Here is an 18,682-nt window from a genome sequence, read left to right on the forward strand (position 1 = left end):
GACTCCACAAGGCTGTCCTCTGACTTCCTTATGCACACCTTAGCTCACGTCTACCCTCCACTCTTCCCCAGAATAATAGAATAGAATAGGACAAGAAAAATTGAGTTCATTTTACAAAGAAGTCATTGTTGTCATTGTTTTATTTCTGTGTGGGGGTTTTCTACAAGATTCCTAATTCTGAAACCTCTTTAATCTTCCCAGTAGAAACTAGCCATAAATGACATCAGCATTTGTCTTCATTGAAGTTTCTATTGCTGCAACGAAACACCATTGGGGAGGAAAAGTTTAATTGGCTTACCCTTCCACATTGCTGTTTATCACTAAAGGAAGTCAGGACAGGAACTCAAACAGGGTAGGAACCTGGAGGCAGGAGCTGATGCAAAGGCCATGGAGGAGTGCATGCTCCCCATGGCTAGCTCATCCTGCTTCCTACAGAACCCAGGACCACCAGCACAGGGATGGCACCACCCATCAATGGCTGGGCCCTCCCCCATTGATCACTAACTGAGAAAATGCCTTACAGCTAGATTTCCTGGAGGCATTTCCTCAACTGAGGCTCCTCCCTCTCTGATGACTCTAGCCTGTGTCACATTGACACAGAAAAGCAGCCAGGATAGCACTTCTCACAGCTGAAGCCTCCTTACCTATTTCATTACCCTGAGAACTGCATCTTACTCTGTTCAGTTTCCTCGAAGCTTGTGAGTCAGCCCATTTTTTCTCCAACCTCAAAGGAAAAAACATGAGAAGAAACATGAGAAACACAGACCTCAAAAGTCTAAAACATGAGAATTTGAATCTAAAATACATGTTGCTTTGGAAATTCCTTAATGTTTTGTTTTTCTTCTTTTTCCTTTCTGTAGTATCCGCTGTGTCCTACTACCTTAATTACAAGATCTGCAGTATTTCATCACTAACTTGGATTCTCTATATTATTGTGATTTAGAAGAATCAGCCACACAACGCTTTTCTGTTTACTTGTCTTTGACTCACTCAACAACAACCTTGTATCAGGCTTCTCACCTGACCACACCATCAAAGTTATTCTCACATGACCCAGTGCCGGCAGGACCAGCCTCCCTTTTACAGCTATGTTAAGGTTGATTTGAACCACCCAATAGCACATTCTGCAGATGAAGGCACACCAAGATGCTCCATTGGCACAGCTCCGGACCCACATGTCTTCACCCACTGGATCCTTCCCACACTGTATGGATCTGCACATGAAGCTCTGTGTATTGTCCACAAGAATCAGAACTCCCACCAGAGAAGCTACTGGAACTGATAAACAACTGAGCAAACTTTCAGGTCACAAAACCAACACACAACAATCAGTAGTATGGATATATAGCAATGGCAAGTTATCTGATATGGAAATCAAGGAAGCAATCTCACAGTTAGAGTGAGATTGATCTTGCAGATAAATTAGTAACTAGGAACAAATTTAACCAAAGGTGAAAGATCTCTATAATAAAAACTGTGAAACATTGCAGAATATAGTGGTGTGCTTCTTTAATCTAAGCGCCTTAGTGGCCAGGGAGAGCCAACCTATGTGAGTTCAGGGCTAGATTGCTCACACAGCAAGTTCTATATAGCTTGATCATGATATAATCAAGTCTCAAATATATACATATTTAAATATATACAAAAAATGAAACAACATTCTTTGTTCATGAATTAGAAGAATGTTGCTTAAATGTCTATACTACCCACAGGGAGCCATAGGAATCATGGGTGATTCAATCAGAGGGCTAAGTTAAGCCCTTCATGGACCCTAGGAAAGCTGGCCCTGCCCCTCAATGGACACTGCAGCAAGAGAGCTATCCCCGACCCTTATGTGAGAGCTATTCCCCCTCCACCCACCTTGCACTTGGGAGAGATGGCCCTGTCCTGTAGCTGGAATTATTCCTGTGTCCCACTTGGTCCTGCAGCCCCTTGAACCCAATTAAACACACAGAGGCTTATGTTACTTACGAACTGTATGGTCTATGGCAAGCCTCTTGCTACCTAGCTCTTATATCTTAAATTAACCCATTTCTATAAACCTATACTTTGCCACATGGCTTGTGGTTTACCAATACCTTTACATCTTGCTTCTCCTGGCAGCAGCTCGCAGCATCTGCCTTGCCTCTCCTTTCTCTTCCTGTCTATCTGTTTGGATTTCCCACGTGCCTCTAAGCTGCCTTGCCATAGGCCAAACAGCTTGTAAGTAATATAAGCCTCTGTGTGTTTAACTGGGTTCGAGTGGCTGCAGGACTGGGTGGGACACAGAAAAACTTCCAGCTACAAATGGCACACAACATGGGATGCCAATTGTAGACGAATTTCTAAACAGTCTTATTAAATAAGAAACACAGAGCCAAATACAGGGGTGAAAGCCATAGAGATCAGAGGAATAGGAAGTCACTTGCTAACCTTAGCTCACCATGCCGCCGTAGCTTCCCAAGAGAACCAGCTTCTTCCTGCCTAACCTGTGCCTTTATTGCCTTGCTGTTCTGCCCTCTCATCGGCTCTTAGCCCAACCACATCACTTCCTCATCACTGCCTGTCTATACAGACCTCCAAGTCTCTATGGTTGGTACTGGGATTAAAGGTGTGTGTCACCAAGCTTGGCTGTGTCCTTGAATACACAGAGACTCTGTCTACAATGTGATCGGATTAAGGGCATGGACTACCACCACCTGACTTTTGTTTATGGCTGGCTATCTATGTCCTCTGATCTCCAGGGAAACTTTATTTATTAACATACAAATAAAATATTACCACATTTCAGCACAAATAAAATATCACAACACCATCCTTTACCACAGGTTAGGGAAAACTGACCCTGATGGCATGGGCAGAGGGGAGCTGGCCCCGCTCCTCGCCTGAGGCAGGGTGGCACCAGTGGCCTGGACTGTCCAGCTCAGCTACCCCCCAGGTGCACAGCTGGACCTTGGGTTGGCTCACCCTAACATCTACCCCACCTAGGACCTGCTGGAGCTCATGAAGGGAATGGTCCTATGGAAAGATACCCACAGGATCTCCATGACTTAGAATGGCTTCAGGATATTAGAGGAGTTTAGGTGAGGATCCACTGATGATGGAGTACCAGAAACCAGAGGCCTTGAAACCAGACCAATGACTCACTGCAATGAACATTTGCAAGTAAAGCTGATTACACAGAAGGGTAGACTGTGTGACACACCATAGCCCCCAATGTCACTAAGACAAATGCAGAGGTGTTGGAGAGGCGGGAAAAACAGAGGAGTGAAGAGGGTTATTTGTTTGGTTTGTTTTGAATTTTTTTTAATTTCATTTTTGGGGGACACTGCAGGAGTAAAAAGAGGATATGGAGGAACTGGAATGTGAGTGTAATTGGGGTGTATGATGTGGAATTTCCCAAGAATGAATAAAGAAATTATGTTAAATATTTTAAAAAATTAAATGTGCAATCTTACCATAATGTTAGTAATATTTCTCACAGATAAAAATAACCTTCAGATCTGTATGAAACTCAGAAAAACGCAAATAGACAAAGTAATCCTGATCAAAAAGTACAAAACAGGAGCCATTATACTCCAAAACACACTACTGAGTCTTAGTGACCACAGCAGCTGGTGTGGCAGAAAAACCAGAATCACAGACCAAGGGAACCAAACAGTGTCCAGAAAAACTAAAGCATGTGCAGTGAGCAGGCTGAGGGGTTGCTAAGAAGATGCATTGGAGACAGGGGGATCTTTTCAATTAATGATCCTAGGAAGTTAGATGGGAAATAAGTTATTTTTTTCCACATATAAAAAAATAAAGCCATACCGCCCTTCTCTTGAACCAGTTACTAAAATGAACTCTAAGCACACTGAAGTCTTCAATGTAAGGACTAAAACAACTATAAGAAAATGTAGGTAAACAGTTCTGGGCCTTGCAATGAACAAGGAATCATTGGACAACTCCACCCCACCCCACCCCCCACGCACACAGACACAGGAAAGAAAAGCAATTAGACAAATGGGATTGCAGCTGACCAAGATGGGGTTCTGCACAGCAAGGGAAGCTGTCACCCCGTGAGGAGACAGCACGCAGTCTGGAGTAAAGTACCATGAGAAGTGCTGCTGTGCTGTCAACAGTTGTCAGGTGAGGACAGATAACAAATACCAAAAGAAAGGACTTTGAGTGTTGTTCTCATAAAGAAACGATTTTTCAGGAGAATGTTTACTGTGATGTAACATGCCAAAGTGTATACACATGCTCCATAGTTATGTATAACTTTATGCTTTTATGCATCAGTTAAAAATAAATTGAAGATGTTTAAGAGATGGCTCAGTGGTTATGAGCACTCTTTCTGAGGACCCATGTTCAGTTTAAAACACCCACATGGCAGCTCACAACCATCTGTAACTCCAGTCCCAGGGGATCCAGTGCCCTCTTCTGGCCTCCATGGACACTGAATGCATATAGTACACAGACATACATGCAGGCAAAACACCATGCATCTAAAACAAAAATAAATCTTTTAAAAAATAATAGAAATAAAAATACATTAATTTTTAAAATGAAATAAAGCTCCTTGTCAGTTACTTCTGCTGCTTTGATAAGAAACCATGAGCTTTGAGATGCTTGCTCCCTGCATCTGGATGATGGAGGAATGTAGAGAGCCGTGCACGGCCGTGCCTCAAAGATGGCGCCGGCGTCCGGCTTCCGCCTTCCCGATGGGGGTGTTCTCTGGGATAAACAACTCCTTATTTGGCTTGGGCGTGGAATCTGGCTTGCTTGCGTATGTCTGACCCTATCAGCATTGTCCACGTGGCACTATGGGGTTGGTTGCCCAGTGGCTATAAAGGGCGTGGCTGGCTTTCCCCGGGGTCAGAAGATTGTTCAAGGTTCCTGAATAAATGGCAGAAAGAAGAGCTCGGTGTTATGTCTTCCTTGCTGGTCGAGGTGGTCGCGACAGAGGAATCTTCTCCATCTTCCCACATCTGAGCTGGAAATCTATGCCTACTCTTCCCCTGCCTTCCATTTCAAACCATTGTCCTGCCTACTCTGCCCCTAGAACAAACTTTGTAACAGTGAGAACTTGTAGGAACTTCATCATGTTGGACAGTCAGAATTTCCCAGAAAGGAGTTAATGAAGCCCAATTCTTCAAAGCTACTTTGAATATCTCTCAACAGCTTTCTCCCCCTTTTTGAGGCAGACTTTCACCATGTAGCCCAGGCTGACCTCAGCCTACAATTCTCCTGCCATAACCTTCAGTGTACTGAAGGTACAGGTGTGAGCGACCCCCCTCTGCTTACATCTTCTTTAAGCACCTGTTCATGGTGCTCACTGAAAACTTCTAATTTTATCACAAAAGCAGCATCTCTGTCTTCTTTCTGTTAATACCTGATCAAAAATATTACACAAGTAATGGCTCTCTACATCAGTACATAGCCAGTCACCACTGTTGCTAGCTGAAGACTACATTCAACTCCCAGGGTAGGGTCCTATAAACCTGTGTCCTGCCTCCAAGCCCTACCACTTCAGCCACATTTAATGGCCCTGTCCCAACCACCAAGCAAAACACAACTTTGCAGTTTCTAGGCACAGTGCTTCCCTGAATAGTGACTACAGGGGTGGTTTATGACCTCTACCTAGGCTTGCCTAATCCCAGACCCACACTATAAGCAGGTATCCAGCTTCTAAATACATCTTGCCTAAATCTTGCAAAGTTTTGAGTCTCTTCCACTTTTTTATCTGAAAGAATAGTTAGATCATTAGCTATCACTCAAATCATAATAAAGTATGTATAAAATATAGAGGTCCTCTACTGAAATACAGTGAGTAGGCAAAGGCTGGGCTGTGGCACTGCATTCATGTTATTGGCAATGTTCCCTAATAACCTGGAAATGAGAGCCATCAGCTCCTGCATATTCACAAGGAATCTTTTATATTGGTGTACTACAAGCTGCTGAAAATATTATTTTTTCTTTTATTGAAAATAGATCCTTTTCTCATACAACATATCTTGATTATAGCTTCCCCTCCCTCTACTCCTCCCAGTTCCTCCCCATCTCCTCTCTCCTCTGGATTCACTCCCTTTCTGTCTCGCACTAGAAAAGAAAAGGCTTCTAAGAGATAACAACCAAACATGATAAAATAAAATATAATATGAAGAAGGAAAAACTATCATATCAAAGTTGGACATGGCAACCCAACAGAAGTAAAAGAGTCCCAAGAGCAGGCACAGGGTCAGAGACCCACTCATTCTCACAGTTAGGTGTTCCATAAAAATACTAAGCTAATAGCTACAATATATGTGCAGAAGAACTGATGCAGACCTGTGGAAGTCCCGTGCTTGCTGCTTCAGTCTCTGTGAGCTCATATGAGCCTTGCTTAATTTTCAGAGAGCCATGTTCTCCTGGTGTCCTCTATCCCCTCTGGCTCTTACAATATTCCTGCCTCCTCTTCCACAGAATTCCCTGAGCTCAGAAAGGTGGGATTTGATGGAGACCTCCAATTTAGACTCTCTCTCCACATAATGTCTGGCTGCAGGTCTCTGCATCCATTCCCATCTGCTGCCAAAGAAAGCCTCTCTGATGATGACTGGATAAGGCCCTGATCTATGAGTACAGCAGAATATCATTAGGAATCATTTTATTGTTTTTTTCTTTCTTTCTTTCTCTCTTTTTTTCTTTCTTTCTTTCTCTCTTTCTTTCTTTCTATCTTTCTTTCAAGGAGTGTTTGGTTTTACCCTAGGTCTCTGGGCTATCTAGTCTCTGGTTCTTGGTTGCCCAAGCAGAGTTGAGTATGAGTTCCTTCTCGTGGAGTGGGTCTTAGTTCAAATCAGACATTGGTTGGCTACTCCCGCAAATTCTGTGCCACTATTTCCCTAGAATATTTTGTAGGCAGAACATTGCTGTGGGATGTTCTGTATGGGCAAATGTGTTGCTGATTGGTCAATAAATAAATCACTGATTGGCCAGTGGCCAGGCAGGAAGTATAGGCGGGACAAGGAGGAGAATAAAGCTGGGAAGTGGAAGGCTGAGTCAGAGAGACACTGCCAGCCGCCACGATGAGAAACAGCATGTAAAGATGCCGGTAAGCCACGAGCCATGTGGCAAGGTATAGATTAATGGAAATGGATTAATTTAAGCTGTAAGAAGAGTTAGCAAGAAGCCTGCCACGGCCATACAGTTTGTAACCAATATAAGTCTCTGTGTTTACTTGGTTGGGTCTGACGGCTGTGGGACTGGCAGGTGAGAGAGATTTGTCCTGACTGTGGGCCAGGCAGGAAAACTCCAGCTACAGAACATATTGTAGGTCAAAGATTTTGTGGCTGGGCTGGTGTCCACGTGTCTCTTTCGGTAGCCTGTAGAGTACCTTCCCTCACCAAAGAGACTGGAATGAAGGAGTGAGGGCTCCAGTCAGGCACCAGCTCAACTTCTCTAGTGAGTTATATGGGTGCTGTCCTCAACAATGGGGCCCCACTGTCGGTTTGCAGAGAGCAACATTTTATCTTAGTATAGCGCCTGGGTTGTTTGGGGAGTCCCTGGGCCAACAACTCAATTGAATGTAACCTAGTCCCTCCACTGGAAGCCTCAAAAAGAGGGGGCAAGTCGAAAAAAGATATTCAAAGTAACTTGAAAAATTGGGCTTTGTTAATGCCTTTCTGGGGAATTCTGACTTTCCAACATGTTGAGATTCCTCCAAGTGTATGAATGTTTATTTAGTGTTTTTTCCTTTACACACCCTCAATTTTCTATTAAATGTTGTAAATTAATGCCAGCATTCCCCCTAGTGGTGGCATTTGTCATTAACCTACACTATAACTTCAAAACATATTTACTACTTCCAACTATTTCTCTCCAATTTCCTCCAAAAGCCAGGTAACTCGCCACCAGAATGACTGACATGATCCTAATGCAGTCCAGTAGCTTTTCTTTGTCTTGTCAGTGAGCTTAGTCAGTTAACTAATTACAGCACTAACAATTTCTTAGTCTATGTGGTGACCTGAAATGGATAGCGATCACAGGGTATGTGCTGCCTTGGGCAGTATCACTGACACTTTCAGAGGTCAGACAACCCTGACAGTTACAGGGAACTGAGCTTAGAAAATGAGCAGGTGTCGCATGCTGAAGGTAAGAGACGGGTAGGTTTGAGGCAGCCCATCACTGAGAGCGTGCGTGGCTGAGTGCCGAGAGGGCTCTAGGGCAGCACTTAAGCTTCCTTTATCTCCCACCATTAGGAGATTTGGACTGAAAATCAAGCCTAGGGTTTGGCCCTAAGACTATCCAAACTGCAGAGCCATTTTAATCTGTAGTCTCAATAAATCTTTGAGACTAAAGTCAAAGCCTTAATGAAAAACAGGTGGATCTTAGACTGAATTGAGCTTCTCTTGAGAACCTTGAACTCCAGATTGCCTTGAACCTTTCTAGCTTAAACTAGTGCCTGTGAGTACACGCCTAAAGAAATCAAAGTCAACACACTATAGTGTTGTGTGATATTTTGTTTGTGTTCTGACAAATAAAGCTTGCCTGGAGAATAGAGGGCAGAGCTAGCCACTAGTTAACTATAGAAACTGGGCAATACTAGCTCACGCCTTTAATCTCAGCATTTGGGACACTCATGCCTTTAATCCTAGCACTCAGGAGCCAGAGGCAGGAAGTGATAAGGCAGGATCTTGGCCCTTTTTGGTCAGGGAATCCGGAGAGGTTAAGAAGAGGTTAAAAAGCCAGAGGCTATGGATTTGTTCCAAATTAAAAAGCCAGAGGCTATGGATTTGTTCCAAATTAAGATACATCAGGTTTGACCAGCCAAGACCCCCTGAAAGGTCTCCGATGACACCATGGCCCAGATAATCTAACATCCAGAACAGTTTCAAGACAACTGGCTCAGACAATACAGCCCCACGGAGTACCCCATAAGCCTAAAATTTTCTTTGCATCCCCATAAGATACAGCGCCCCCCTCCACCAGGAAGTAGTAAGAGATGCTACGCCCAAATTCCCAAATATACCAAGCTAGCTTTAGAGGCGGAATTGGCTCACTCCCACTCTAAACCCAGACATATTGCTTAAAAAAAAAAGTGGTTAAGAGATTCTTGTGTCCCAAATCAGAAGAACCCTCTGGTGAGGAACAAAAAAACCCAATATTTTTATTTAAAACAGGTTGATTATAAGTGTGATCTCTTTCTAAAAAAGAAAAGGGGATATGATATAGATATATAGGATATAGAGATGATAAGATAAAAGGGTAGATTAATGAACCTACTTTTAAAAAACAACAACTTATTTAAAATGTTTTACATTGGTATAAATTTTAGTTTATTGATACAAACTTAAAGTTAATTTTGTTACACTGTATATATATTTCTATTCTTGTTTGAGGTATTATATTTATGTAACTCATTTAAAATTGTAATGGATAATTAAAAATTAAATTAATAATTAGTCATCTATGATAATCATATTTATAGCCATGTTAGTTAAGTCTTCTAGGTATACATAGATATATTTCAGATAGATAGGTAGTCTTCAAACACTTCAAAGACCTACAGAATATGGCATTTAAAATGTTTTAAAATTTTAGATGTTCTGGACAGTGAGACATATCTGCTCCTGGCAACACTGGATTTACTTCAGAGGAGGATGGGCATCGAAGACACTCCATATGGAGTTTATATTCACCTTGGCAAAGATAGCCATTCGGGCAAGAAACTGTTCTTGCCTGGACTGCTTGATTGACTGGACATGCAAGACCCATAGAAGGATGACCACTGAACTTTGCTTGACAAGATGGTCCTTCAAGTTCCTGCTTCACAGAGAAAACTGCCAAACATTCTACATGACACTAAAAAAAATGACGGAAAAACTCTAGCCCTGTGAGCTAAAGACAAATGCCCCAACTTTACAAAGGAACATTAGGTAACTGTCCAGGCTGTCAGCTGTCTCTGTCTACCCTGCAAGACTCCCGAAAGTTGTTTACATCCTTCTCCCATTTCTCAGGTAATATTATATCCTTCTGAGGTCTTTGATGTAGTTAAAGACTAGATAGTTGTAATTTCCTCAGTTATGATAAAAGATAAGTTAGATATAAAACCTTAAATTCACAAATATAAGGTAGATAGGACACCTTCTTTAATATTGTAACTGTAATTCTTGCTTGATAATTGTTTTGTTATATGTAATTTTACTATATTACAGTTAAAACCTTCCTTTTTAAAAAAAGAAGAAAAGGAGAAGTGCTGTGGATATCACTCTATATAAACAAAACACTGATTGACCAGTGACCAGGCAGGAAGTATAGGCAGGACAAGGAGAAAGGAAAATTGGGGGAACAGGAAGAAGGAAGAGGAGACACTGCCAGCTACTGCCAGGACAAGCAACATGTGGCAAGGTATAGATTTATAAAAATGGGTTAATTTAAGATATAAGAACAGTTAGCAAGAAGCCAGCCATGGCCATACAGTTTATAAGTAATATAAGCGTCTGAGTGATTATTTTATATGTGGGTTGTGGGACTGCGGGGCTTGGTGGGACCTGGAGAGAAGCTCTCCAGCAACAGTCACTGGTGGCTGCTCCTCTGCTTCTCTGAACTTTCAGGTTATTACCCCAATATCTGATTCCTGGTTTTTATTGATAAGATTAACTAGGTTCATGCTTCACTATAGGGATCCCTAAGGCCCTTGTTTATTGTTACACTGTCCTAGTTCCTGCTCTACTGCTATGAAAAGACACCATGATTAAGGCAACTCCTATAAAAGAAAGCGTTTAGTTGGGGGCTTGCTTACAGTTTCAGGTTAGTCCATGGTCATCATGGCAGGAAGCAGACAGGCATGGTGCAGGAACATCAGCTTTACATCCTAATCTTCAGGCAGCAGGCAGGGAGAGAGGCAATGGACTGGCTTGGGCTTTCGAAACTTCAAGGCTCACAGTGACACACCTTATCCAACAAGGCCACACCTCCTAATCCTTACCAATAACTGGTAACCAAACATTCAAATACATGAGGCTATGGAGGCCATTAACATTCAAACTACCATATGCACTATTCACGACAACTGAGCTACAGAATCAACCTATACATCTATCACTGGATGGATAAATAAATAAAATATATACATATACCCATGTTTTTTCTCATAGGCAGATGACTTAAAAAAATTTTTTTAACATGATGGGGCTCTTTCAGAGGACCCAAGTTCAGTTCCTAGCATCCACAAAACGTGGCTTACAACTGCCTATAACTCCAGGTTCAGGAGATTAGTTGCCTCTGGCTTCCATGGACATCTGCACTCACATGCACATACCCACACAGAGATACACACATACACATATTTAAAACAACAAAAATAAATCTTTAGAAAGCACATGGAAGTAGACTATTTGGGGAGGGAGTGATCACCAGAAGGACAAGAAACAGTGATGAGGGGAGGGGATATGGTTAAGGTACTTCGTATACATGCATGAAAATATCACAATAAAAAGCATTATTTTGTGCAAACAATATATGCCAATAAAAAATACAATGATTCTATCCCCCTTGTTATGGGGTTCCAGTCTCTCCTGGCTTAGAGACTACGAGGAGCCATGATAATGACTCATAGGACATGCTTGCTGTCCTTGGGGAACACCCCTACATCCCCTCATGGTTTCTAGCCCACTGAATAAAGCCAAAGGTCAAGTCTTACCACGACTAAGAAAATAATTTGCAGAAGAAAATAACTATAGACGTGGCTTATAAATATCTGTAAGACGTGAAAAAAACAAGTGAAGTCAGTGATGAGCACACTAGGCCAGGAAAGCATAATGTAAGGGAGAGGTTGTAGAACTAGGAACACGAACCTGTAACTGAGGACTTAATTCCCTAAAATGTAATGTCATTTCCATCCTACTAAGATAGCTCCCTGAAGTTTGAGATAAAAACACTAGCCTGGGAGCTGGGCAGTTATGGCATGCACCTTTAATTCCAGCACTCAAGAGGCAGAGCCAGGCAGATCTCTGAGTTCGAGGCCAGCCTGGTCTATAGAGCGAGATCCAGGACAGGCACTATACAGAGAAACCCTGTCTCGGGGAAAAAAAATAAAGAAAGAAAGGAAGGAAGGAAAGGAAGGAAGGAAGGAAGGAAGGAAGGAAGGAAGGAAGGAAGGAAGGAAGGAAGGAAGGAAGAAAAAGAAACAGTAGCCTGCAAGCAGTACTGCTGAAAGGAAGAGATGCTTTGACAGGACCAAGGAAGAGGTCAAGAGGCTCTGAGAAGCAGACACAGTAAAGCAGTCTGTAAGAAGAACTGAAGCCCAACACATGACTAAACTCCTTGGGTGACTTGAAAGGGGACAGCTCTTTCACCAGGACAATAAGAACTATGTCATGACTTAGAAGCCACAAAGGCAGGGGTGAGGGCACTGGCCTCACCAAGAAGCTCAGCTGTGTCTGGAATAAGCCAGACACAAGTAAGGAAACGCTGCAGAAGTGAAGAGTCTCCAGGCTTCTGGGATGATGCCAGTCTGAAATAACAGAGGCCAGGAAGCAACACTTCACCATCAGCAGCAAGATGGGCCTAGTCACAGAAGCGGACAATGCAACTGTGGGAAAGTGTCTCCCACAAGAGCATGTGTTAGAGGCTTCATGCCCCTGGCCCATGACACTATTGGGAGGTAATAGTCTCATCAAGAGATGAGACATAGTAAGAGGGAGAGGTCTCAGGTCAGTAAGAGTATGGCCTTGAATGGATGGGAGTGTGCCTGGCTTTTCCTTTCTCTGTTTAAGTTTTTACCATGAAAGGTTTCTTCCACTATGTACAGTCACCATAGGCCCGAAGGGAATAGGCCAATTAACTCCCAAAATGATGAGCAAAATAAACCTCTCAAGCCTCCTTGCAACTAGGATATTACTCTACACCACAAGGTAGCCTCGAATTCTCACCCCTCCTTCCTCGTCCTCTTGAGAACTTGGATTACTCATGTGTACTACCACATCCACCAAACTTTCCTCTTTTTAAAAAGTTCTTACCTTATCTGATTGTGAGAGTGATGGAAAACTGACTATCACAAGCATAAAGGACGAACAGCAGCCAGCACCACGGACTGAAGAGATCTCTAGTGACGAGTAATCTCTATATATAGGCATAAAGGTAGCTATTGAGAAGGCACTGACTTCCAGCAGGTTTACTTTACATACCACACATGAAATGCCCCCTTTGGAGTGGGTGTCAATCCAATCAGAAAGCAGCTGGCCACCTCGTCACAGCCACTGATGCACACATGGGCACAGAAAGTCAGTAATGTAACACTCAGGGTCTACAACTGAGTGTGGCTGTTGGTGACTTTTCTCCCCTAGACACATGTAAAGCACTTCCCACACTGTGAAAGCTAGCCAGCAAGGAGGAAACATCCAGCCCAATTCCAGCATGATTTCTCTGTGTCCTGCCACCGGTGTGTAGTGTCTTCAGTGATTAGAGACTTTTAAACACCATTCCCAGTCTTGCTGCAGAGGCCAAATCTGGCCTCTCACTGAAGATGGTTCATCTGACCCCACTCCTTCAACAGTCAGTAATTAGCTTGTATAACGACTCAAGGCCAGGCTCTTGTTAGGTGGGCATCGTGTGTATGATTTGAACAAAGCAGACACGGTCCTTACCTTCATAAAGATTTCAGTCTCATGAGAAAAACTGATAACAAATGCATGCACACACAGGTAGTTAATCACAAAATGCAAAAAATATTAGAAAAGCCAGAATTTAAAAGTGGACTTATTTTGGACTGAAAGACAGATTTTAAATATTGAAGTAAATTTTCAATACCAATTAAGCTTGTAGGCATGGAAGAGACTTGGACACTAGGCCTACATACAGTGGATAGCTATTCTGTCTAAGGCCTTGAAACACTGCCCCTAGAGATGTAGCAGGTAACTGTCCTACCTACCTATGACCTTAAAGTATCCACCCCAGGGGCGTGGCTTGGGGCTACCCTTAAGACCTGAGACACAGGTAGGCTATCTTCTCTCTCACTCGTGGGCTGGATGGTGCAGACCATCTCAGAGGCAGAACAACGTTGGACGGTACTTCAGCTTTCCAGGACCCTACAATAAATCTCCCATGCTGTAGTGAGTTTTCCTCCCTGATAAATTCCTTCACCCTTTAAGCAGACTCCGTGGATTTCTCGAATTACTTACATCCATAGACAGCCTTCTTATATGTTTTTGTAGCTGTGCTTTGTTTTTTAACATTCACAGGATACAAAAAGTGTACTAGCTATAACTGCTCATTTTATATTTCATTAATATTAAATAAGATGTATGTGATATTCAGTGCTTGTGCATCTCGTTCTGTGTCTTCCACACTCTGACCTTTTTCCCCTGGAAGAACAGCCCATGATGCTGACCTTGCTTCCAGGCAGCTCAGATGTGTCTGTCCAGTTTCTTGCTGTGGCCTGCAATAAACACACAGTTTGTGTTGTTTGTCAGTGTTGCAGAATTCTCGTGGTTCCATCTAAATTCTGCACACAACATTCTGCCAAGAGAACTCACTGGATGCAGTAGGGGTACCACTGAGCATGTCAAGTGTGAGCGTGAGAGCGGAAGGACTGTGAAGGAAAGGCACAGGAGGCTTGTGGCCCAGAGAGCCTGAACCCAGTTAGACAAATTAGGAGAGGTAAGGAATAAGCTGAAACCTGGGTGATTAGGAAAACTGTATTTCATACTTCAATATTAAAGTAACTATATACTCATCTGAAGATGAGAAATTTAACCTTTATTCCAGAGTTCTAACCAAGACCAGTAGACTAACATCAGCAGGCAATTATTAACTTAAATAATAAAAGTGAACTGAACAAGGTCCCAGAGTCCAGAAATCTATTCACCAGTAATAAAAGAGAGGAAAATTACAGAGTCCAAATTTTATCAAATGCCTAAAGCTGCCAAAGCAGTAGCTTGATGATAGATATGAACTTTGTAGTCAAACAGACTTCAAACCGTTGCTCCACTAAACAAACATTGCTTTATTTTACATATGAAATGCCTCATACTACGACAGATAGGTAGGTCTCACTAAACAAAAGTAAGCAACACTTTTATCTATATGAATTAGCTAAACAGCAAACAATTTATAATATGAACCAATCCCATTATAAAAGTGACCCATGAGAGAGACATGGCTTCTCTTTTCCCTTGAGACTGAGACAGCAGAAACAAAGGTCCCTGGATAGGAACTCAATAGAGTCCTTGCCAGAAAGGGTACTTCAAAGTCTATTTTCTGGGAATCAGAGGCCTGCCACTGAATTCTCAACATTCTGGATGGTACAAGGGAGAAAATCATTTAACCTGAACAAAATGACTTACAGAATTGTGGAAGTCACATAGTGGCTTCACGTTACTTACCTAGTAAACTGACCTCTCTTTACTTCCATGTAGTTTTATATCATACATTCTCTAAGAATTAATGATTACTCAGGTTACAAGCACATGTATACTATGTATTATGACAAGTGACAAAATCAGTCTATGGAAGAAAACCAAAAAAAATTAAAAAAAAAGATTAGTCTTCAGTTTGGGAGAAACATTACCCAGAAGAACCAACATAGAAGACACAGTCCTAGAACCTTTGGACCAGGATCATAGAGCTACCACTCCACAAATTGTACTGTTCTAGATAGATACTAGGTAAATAGCTGATACATAGATAGATAGATAGATAGATAGATAGATAGATAGATAGATACATACATACATACATACATACATACATACATACATACATACATGATAGGTAGATAGATAGATAGATAGATAGATAGATAGATAGATAGATAGATAGATAGATAGATTAGATAGAACTTAATATTAGACTCTGAACCTTACCCTGAAATTCTACTGCTATTTTGGCTGGAGCTTTGGGGAAGTCACCAGAACTGCAAGCCAGGTGACATGGACTTAGAGGATTGATCTTTAAGGAACAGGTAGATCCAGTGAGTGACACTTCTAAGCTTGGTTTCTCAAGGGTACTGGCAGATTGCTACAGAGGATGACTGGGACAAGCACAGGGGAGATACGGATGTGTGGCTTCAGAAAATAAGGCAAGAACTAAAGGGTATCCATGGAGACATTCTCTGAAGAGCTTACCTCTGCTCTTCAAAATGTTTTCCATTTCTTCTCATTTTCTTAGCCCCTCTGCAAATCTATTAAGAAAATGAAATAATATTGGCAAGTAACAGAATCTTGACACACCACAGAATTCATGTGTTGATAGTGCTTAAACTCAGGAAAGGCTTTGATTTTCCCCGGGTCCCTGCCCTTTGCAGAATTGCTCCTTGGCCTTTTCCCCCACCACAGCTCATCAGGCCTGGTCTACAGTTGCCCTGTGCTCTTCTCTGAGTCCTGCTAGTGTTGCTATGCCCCGGCCCCAAGCCAGAGGCCAAACATTCATCTGTTATGAACAATGATGTCATTCTTTTAATGCATGTGTGAGTGTGTATGTGCCCCGGTGGGGAAGTGGTGTGAACACACACGTGTGAGTGTGTATGTGCCTGGTGGGGGAAATGGTGTATGCACACATGGGTGAGTGTGTATGTGCCCAGTGGGGATGTGGTGTGGGCACTCATGTGTGAGTGTGTGTGTGCCCGGTGGGGACGTGGTGTGGGCACACACATGTGTGCAGCTGGAGGACAGAGGATAATGTCAAGTGTCATCTTCTGGAACACTGTTCACCTCCTTGACCTTGAGGTAGGGTCTCCCATTGGTCTAGACTCCCCAGGGAGACCAGGCTAGCTGGCCAGTGAGCCACAGGGAGCCTTCTGTCTCTGCCACTCCAGTGCTGAGATCACAAGCAAATGCCACCATGGCCAGCATGGGCCTAGAACATGGCTTCGAGGAATCAAGTCCTGGTCCTCACACTTGCAGACCCTTCAACACATCCATGGCTTTGTTCTGGGAACTTCAGTTTACACTTACTTCCAAAGAAGCTGTTGAAAACCTGGCAGAGTTGTGCACATCTTTAATCCCAGCACTCAGGAGGAAGAGATAGACAGATGGATCTCTGTGAGTTCAAAGATAGTCTGGTTTACATAGTGAATTCCAGGACAGCCAGAGCCACATAGTAAGATCCTGTCTCAAAAAAAAAAAAAGAAAGAAAGAAAAAGAGAGGGAGAGAGAAAGAAAGAAAGAAAGAAAGAAAGAAAGAAAGAAAGAAAGAAAGAAAGAAAGAAAGAAGGAAGGAAGGAAGGAAGGAAGGAAGGAAGGAAGGAAGGAAGGAAGGAAGAAATCAAAGACGGTGATGGAAACGCAGCACCACAAGCACATGGGAGGATGTATTGATGCCTATCTGTGTTCATGTTTATTGTGATCCCTAGGCAGACTGCTATACCCACAGGTCATGCCTAGCTCACCAGACATCATAGAAGCTTCTTCTTGTAGTAGATGGGGTTGTACAAGCAGGTACAAATAACAGAACATGAACATGAAATCAGTTGGGGCTCGTGTGGCTACCTCGGTGTGCCTAAAGAGTGGGCCAGGATGGGGTGGGGAAGACAGAGCCTATGTGTCTGATGGCTACCTCAGAGTATAGTAGGAGGGACAGCTGTGGGAGAGCTCTACTTAGGACAGCACAGAGGCAAGAGGGTCAGAGGAGGGCAGAAAGCACCAGGGAGCAGAACACAAGTCAGGACCCTCAAGGGTAAGGGCTAACATAGTTCAGTGTGTGGATGAGTGTTCGTGAACACCTGAGTGGGTTTGGAGGTTCATTTGGAAAGATTTAGAGAACTCTGAATACTTTTAGACTAGTATCTGACTTTTTAAAAACTAGAAAAGGAGAGAGAAAAGGTTTTTTTAAAGGAAACTACTAGGAATATGAATCTAGTGTTTCGAAACAGGGACTGCAGACAGAGCTGTGCCAACAGGAGACTCCATATCAAGATTACTACCACAGTGTAAACAAGAAATAATGAGAAGCCTATCTGCAGATTAGAAAGAGTGGGAAGACGGAAATGAAAGGGGGTGCACAGAGCTGGTCAGTGCTGTAGAGAGGACAGCCAAGGGAGCTTGGGAACCATGAGAAAAAGAAGAGAGACTCTCATGTCAAAGCCGCAGTAAGAGAGGGCTATTTTCAAGTTTGAAAAAAGGAGACAGGTTGTTTTGTGAACATAAACACTGGAAATAGAGATGTCTACAAGCAATTAGCAGGTCCAGCCTAGAGCACCAGGGAAGTTGGGAAGGAAGGAGAGGAAGATGAGAGGGAAGAGGATGGAGGATTGGACAGAGAGAAGGGAGAGTGGGATGGAGGAAGGAAGATGGGAAAGAAGGAGGAGAGGGAGAAAGAAAGGAAGGGAGGGAGGGAGGGAGGGAGGGAGGGAGGGAGGAAGGGAGGAAAGAAGGAAGGAAGGAAGGAAGGAAGGAAGGAAGGAAGGAAGGAAGGAAGGAAGGAAGGACTACAGTATACTGAACACAGAGATGATAAGGGCTAGAAAAGCTCACTGCTACAGAGAAATTTTATAAAAGAATAGGTGTTTGGAAGGTTTAGTTTGATTTACAAGGAGACTTCTAATAACCTTTTTAAAAAATGTTTAAGTATCCAACCTTGGTCTCAACAATTCTCCCTCATATAAACCCTCCTCATTCTCGTTGATTGGACTCCCAGAGATCCACCCAGGGCCTAGTCATGGATCTCTGCATCCAGATCCCTCAGTAGTTGGATGAGGTTTCTAGCACAACAATTAGGGTGTTTGGCCATCCCATCACCAGAGTAG

The 18,682-nt window shown here is 42.8% G+C and overlaps 1 long non-coding RNA gene across 1 annotated transcript in view; it reads right to left on the reverse strand.

Moving 5' to 3' along the window:
• LOC128105083 (uncharacterized) overlaps positions 1–18,682 on the reverse strand; it is a 42,833-nt gene that overhangs the window by 9,451 nt on the left and 14,700 nt on the right. The window contains exons 3-6 of the long non-coding RNA XR_008216196.1: positions 16,065–16,120; positions 15,324–15,444; positions 14,330–14,377; positions 645–724 (exon numbers count right to left, since the gene is read on the reverse strand). This is a non-coding gene — a long non-coding RNA (uncharacterized LOC128105083). The remainder of the gene's footprint in view (positions 1–644; positions 725–14,329; positions 14,378–15,323; positions 15,445–16,064; positions 16,121–18,682) is intronic.

This window comes from Peromyscus californicus, unplaced genomic scaffold (assembly GCF_007827085.1).
Source record: "Peromyscus californicus insignis strain IS unplaced genomic scaffold, ASM782708v3 Scaffold_9__1_contigs__length_137607984, whole genome shotgun sequence".
Taxonomy (NCBI): Eukaryota; Metazoa; Chordata; class Mammalia; order Rodentia; family Cricetidae; genus Peromyscus; species Peromyscus californicus.